The sequence below is a fragment of the Ischnura elegans genome, chromosome 9 (assembly GCF_921293095.1).
Source record: "Ischnura elegans chromosome 9, ioIscEleg1.1, whole genome shotgun sequence".
NCBI lineage: Eukaryota > Metazoa > Arthropoda > Insecta > Odonata > Coenagrionidae > Ischnura > Ischnura elegans.
Window position 1 is genome coordinate 28020329 of NC_060254.1, and position 6000 is coordinate 28026328.

A 6000-nucleotide genomic window follows, 5' to 3' on the forward strand; every position below is an offset into this window, starting at 1 on the left:
TTACTTTTAGACATGGCTGCCAAAGACTCAAATGACCGCACGGAATGACGCAAGACCTTATCAATCAATGATCCATCGCCGTTTTGACACGGTTGCTAAATTACTGAAGTGGAAAAAAGTAGGCTTCTTGCAAATATAGTGTCGTTCAGGTATTTCTCTGGATGATTTTTAATGAAGCAGATGAATATAAATATTAAAACGTCCACAGAGAGACCCTGACACTGAATGAAAATTGTGGTATTTGGTGTCAGTATGGGACACGAGATAACGTATTTTCACTTGATTTTCATTGAAAATATTTTCATAAAGCCCCAATACAGTACATAGCTGAACCCCGTTGACATATTTTCGATTGCAAAAATGCATAACGCCAGTCCTATTTTTATAAGTGCACAGCATTCAGGACAAATATACACAAATTCATGAAAAAATAGACGAGGAATACCAAATTAATCAGTAATAATTTTCCCTTAGACATGGCTGTCAAATACTCGAATGACACAAGGTTTGACCTTATCAATCAATGATCCATCGCCGGTTTGACACGGTTGCCAAATTACTGCAGGAACAAAATTTCAGCTGCTCGCATATAGTATCGTTCAGGTATTTCTCAGGATGATTTTTTAATGAAACATAGGGCCAGAGATTAAAATGTCAGTAGACAGACGCTCTTCAGAGGGAAAGTGGGGTATTGGGTGCTGGGTCGGAGGTAAATGGAGCTCTTACGTTCAATTGAGGTCACGGGGGAGCAGGTTTGTTCGTCTGACCTAGAAAACGGCCCCGTGTGCCCCACTAGCGCCGTTTCATAGGGAGCACTAGGAAAGTAGGCGACCGGGAGATAGGAGAGAGGACTAGGGCGAATATGGGGTAAGGGCGCTAGTCGGGAGGGGTAAGGGTGGGGTGGGGAGGAGGCGCCCTCACACAAAGGGAATCGGAGCGGGTGGAGGATTCTCTTTGAAAAGGGTCGCAGGGTCGGTCGAAGGGGGAATCGTAGGGGAAAGGGTGGGAAAGGGTTTCTCTAGTGGAAATTGCAGAAGGGAAACAGCAAGATGTCTCGACAACCGTCATGACCACGGAACAAAATAAATAATAAAGTGGGTCATGCTACTCAAACAGTTTTTCACGCAACACCCGAAGGTGAATAAAATTACAAGCTTAACTTCACGGCTTGAAAGCTTCACCATTAGTCAGAATATTTACCCAGTATGAAAGAATATTCTACGAATTATAAACATATCGAAATTATTTAATTTTCTCGATGAATGCAAGGCTATTAGTAAATTGACAACTCTCTGAATACAATCAATAAAGTAGGAAAGGGTTTCTCTAGTGGAGATTGTAGAGTAGAAACAGCAAGATGTCTCGACAAGCGTGATGGTCACAGAACAAAATAAATAGAAAATTGGGTCATACTGCTCAAATACTTTTTAATACACACCACGTAACCGTGCATAAAACCGCAAGCTGAATTTCACGGCTTCATAGTTTAACTACACGTAAGGCAATGAAAGAATATTCTACAAATAATTAATATAGAAGTAAATTCATTAGTAAATCTACAACTGTCTAAATACAAAAATGACGTAGGAAAGGGTTTCTTTAGTGGAGGTTGCAGAATGGAAACAGCAGGATATCCCGACAACCGCCATGGCCAAAGAGCAAAGTAAATAATGAAGTGGGTCACACTTCTCAAATAGTTTTTCACACAACACACACCCGTAGGTGAATAAAATTACAATCTTAACTTCACGGCTTGGAAGCTTCAATTTAAGTCAGAATATTCACCCGATATGAAAGAATATTATATCAATGACTATCAAATTTTGAAATTCAAATGGTTCTTCTACTGCAATGACGACCAAACAAAATTGATAACAAAGTGGGTCATACTACTAGAATATTTTTTTACACACCACCAATTCGTGAATAAAATTATAAGCTTAACTTCACGGCTTGACGAGTTTACTCTATGTGAAGATATTTACTCGAAATGAAAGAAAATTCTATCAATGATTAATAATTCAACATTATTAATTTTTCGACGAATGAAAGGACTTTAGTAACTTTCTGAATACAAGCTGTAAAGGATGTTTGGTACAAGGGCTACAATATTTTCCACACGTTAATGTTTTTATCACTCGTATGGATCGCTTTACGGAATGAAAGGATGGTGGGTCGTATCAATCCAAAATATGAGACTCTAAAGAATTGGTTAATGGGTAGAATATATTTGTTATTTTGAAAGGAATGAGGATTTGATACATTCCTCGAATGATTAAATGAGAAGATGGAAAAAGAAATTTAGAATTCCATAGAACACAAACTGTTTGAGGAAATAGGTCAAACACTTTTCGTAGTATTTCACACCCATGATATGTGCGGCTAATCGCCCGATATGGAAGAGGTGTTGAATGAATTATTTAGCGATTTTATAAATGAATATATCATTTACGGAAAAGCAGTTCGTATCAATCAATTAAGTTTTTTATCCATACAATATAAACTTTTTGAAGACATGCGTCAAATAATTTTCGTAGCATTTCACAGATACGATATGGAAATCGCCCGATATGGAAAAATTCTTGAATGAATAAATCAGCGATATATCGCTTTTACGTGAAAGCGGGTCGTACAAATCAATTAATTTTTGAACCACCGCCCACATAATCCACCAATCAGGAAACACGTTACCTATGTCAACGCATATACCTACAACTGCGTAGCAATTAAAATTGATCCGTTTTTATGACTGGGCGATGCTGACCTCAGATCGGGGCGGGACCAATGAATGATACGCGCGTGGGTGGACGCGACCAGGGATGGATGCTGAGGGAAGAGAATTCGATCCGATAGGAGGTGCTTATTGAAAACTCAACTTGCCGATAGAGTCAGTGAATGGTAACATTTTAATCACTTCGATTCGGGTGGGTAGGTTTGCCTCGGCGGAAAAAAAGGCGAAACGTCATTTGGGCGTGACGAAATACTTCGCCATTTTTTGCACACTACTCCAACAAACACGACGCTTTTTCCTCTTACAGAATCCAAGATAATTAAAAATCGATTTAACTGTTAACTCATTTCAGTGGTTAAAAATATTTACTCGATACTTACAGAATAACTCAATCATACACAGGCATAGTGCTACTAAGATGAATATGCAGGTAATGAAATAAAAAAATACACTTTAATCCGTAAACATAAAAACGAATTATATAGGTGTAATTTCTTCAAATTCTTTAAGTACTTTTTTATGTTTTTTTTTCTAGAGAGACAAAAAAGTACGCTTGTAAAAATTCTGAAATGCATTCCGGTGTATTATTGTCATATTAACCTGTTATCTTACATAGGAGTTAGACTTACTTGCCGGGAAATGGTTAAATGGCAAACCAAATTTTCGAAACCTATCTACAATACTAAATGGAGGGAGGATAGTAACTTCAAGACATTCAAATGTGCTGAATTTAAAACGATGATTAATAAATCCGTTTTTAACACATATTCAAGCAAATAGCAAGAGCAGTTGACGAAGAAGATAGATATGAACGAATAATATGGTAAAAATATCCTAGATTTTAAGCTCAAATATATTAATGAAATGAAATTACAATAAATATAATCGGAATTTTGTCATCCACAGTAAAAATCTTACCGAAAAATATTCCTCACGTGTTTTTATTTTCACGCGTCCTCACGAATATTTTTAACCTACACCTGGGTGGATTTATAAAATAACTAAAATAAAATAAAGTCACAGATTACCTTGCATCAGCAATTTATACCTCAGCTCCGGACGTATTTTTTGATTTGAGGCATCTTTCAAAGGTATCCATGCCAAAGAAATGTGGGGCGCAAACGCTGACTGATATTTAATCAATTTCATATCGATGGAATGCTGCAAAATAAAATACCGTGATCGAGGCAAATGAGAAAAAAGAAAAGTAAAAAAAAACCGTTGCGTTTGGCGGAGGCGGAGATGAAACGTTAGATTCGGAAAGTGACTAAATGGATCGGAAGTGCTCATTTGAATCCGGGAGATCGTGGGAGGGTTACGGAAACGGGACAGATCCAGGGGGAAGATCGGGTACGTGTGGGAGTTGAGTTTGAACAAAAAAAAACTGAAAATTTTTTTGACAAAAGATGAACGAGTAGACAAAGATTTGTGATAAAAAGGTTTGCACTTGAGTGGCCATTTGGATTCAATTTGAAAATTGAAAAAAATCCCAAAAAAATAATAAATCGAATCTCCGGCTGTGAGGACATTAGTGGGGAAATCTGGAATCAGGGCATTAGTATATAAAATGCAGCGCCTGGATGGCGAATAAAAAAGGAATGAAGATTTGACACAGTGTGGGTGGTTTCGGAGTGTAAGAATGTGGGTTATACATGTGTTTGGGCGGGAGATGAACTAGGCGTCGGAGATTAAAACGGAAACTAATCGCTTTGCACGTTAATTTGATCAATCCCCGGTGCCTACGATTTGATCAAACGATTGGGAACAACGCCTCCCAGGATGCACAGAAGTAACCCCTCATTAACGTTAGACATAACTAAGAGAATAAGGACTCCAATCCGTCACGTATTGGACCGTACCAAAAATGAGAAGACCGAGGAATAGTCAGGGAGGGTTCCTATGGGAAAACGCTGAGGTGGGATCACTGTAACACAAAGCAGAGTTGCTACTTCGCTTGCATCTGTAGCCACCAAAAGAATTCACAGGTTCGTAACTTAAACCCACCAACGTGAAAAAATTCTATCGAAAATAAAGTCACAAAGCTCTGCATGAAAAAAATAATGAAAAAAATACACACACGCAAAATTTTTCCCACATCGTCCATTCACTAATTCAGTTGAACACACGAGTTTACAAAAAATAAACGATGGAGTCACACACAAAACGAAGGACACACATTCGAAGCCAGATTTGGAACACATAGACCAATCCATTCATTACAGCTTCCCTGGAGACGAAGCGAACTAAATTGCCTGGACCAAGAGGAAGGAGCTGTATAGGAATGAAGGCCAAGCTCACGCTACTATCAACCGGTTAAGGTCGTTCTGGTTGTTTGGTATCATACGACACTCGGCAGAAAAACCGCGAAGGCTTCTATCCCTTTACTATACAGAATACTACATGCTTCGCATACATATATATTCCGGGTTAAATAATAAAAAATATACATACACACAAACACATTGAAACATTGGCGGGAAACGTGCACGGGATAAATTTTGATTTGTTTTTACGTACGAGAGGAGAGAGAGAAGATGAGACTGGTTTTCAGTTCCCTTTGGAGTCGTTTCCCGGTTGACAGAGCTTGAGGTGCCGACTTCTCTCGCCAGCGTACATCGATGATCATAACGGGGTAGCCTGCCGACCCTGGCGCCGCTACTGGTGGCCTACAGACTAAACTTGAGCGCGAGCAGGTTAGGGGAGGTAGGGGCGGGTTTGGGAGGGGGATGAGGGGAAGGCGAGGGAGGTAGTGGAAGGGGGAGGGAGGGGAGGGAGAAGAAAAGGAACGAAAGAGTGATGTGGAGGAGTGGGTGTGTTAAGGGTCGCGATGGAGGGGAACGGAAGGAGCCTTTCATTTGTTATTTTTTTTCTCCTCGTGCGTCCGGACAAAACCCGTGCAAGTACTCGAGATTACGCACATAAAACCACGTTCACCGGTGAGACACTCGCAGTTTTGCATCTGAAAACGCTTGGATCGACGAAAAATTAACGCAAAATCATCATCAATATGTAACATAAATTCGACTATTTGTACGTATTTTTCTCACAAAACCACAAAATTTTACGATATCGTATAAAAACCCTCACTGACTGGCGAGATAGCTCCGTTTAGCGTTGAGACAGATGTTCGATCAACGAGAAAATAAAACAACCATGTTGTTGACAAAATCCTACGTAATATTTCCAGTAATGTAGTATTTTAATATTAGCTGCTATAATACCCGTACCTACTAATTACTACTATACTAATTGGGTATAACCCATAAAAT

The 6000-nt window shown here is 39.1% G+C and overlaps 1 protein-coding gene across 2 annotated transcripts in view; it reads right to left on the bottom strand.

Annotated features, from left to right (window-relative positions):
- LOC124164899 (flocculation protein FLO11-like) overlaps positions 1-5406 on the bottom strand; it is a 69775-nt gene extending 64369 nt beyond the window's left edge. Inside the window, exon 1 of one of the 2 annotated variants that reach the window (XM_046542126.1) lies at positions 5249-5406. The gene's annotated coding sequence lies outside the window, so the exon portion shown is untranslated. The remainder of the gene's footprint in view (positions 1-5248) is intronic. The other variant, XM_046542125.1, reaches the window with a different exon arrangement.
- Positions 5407-6000: the final 594 nt, after the last annotated feature.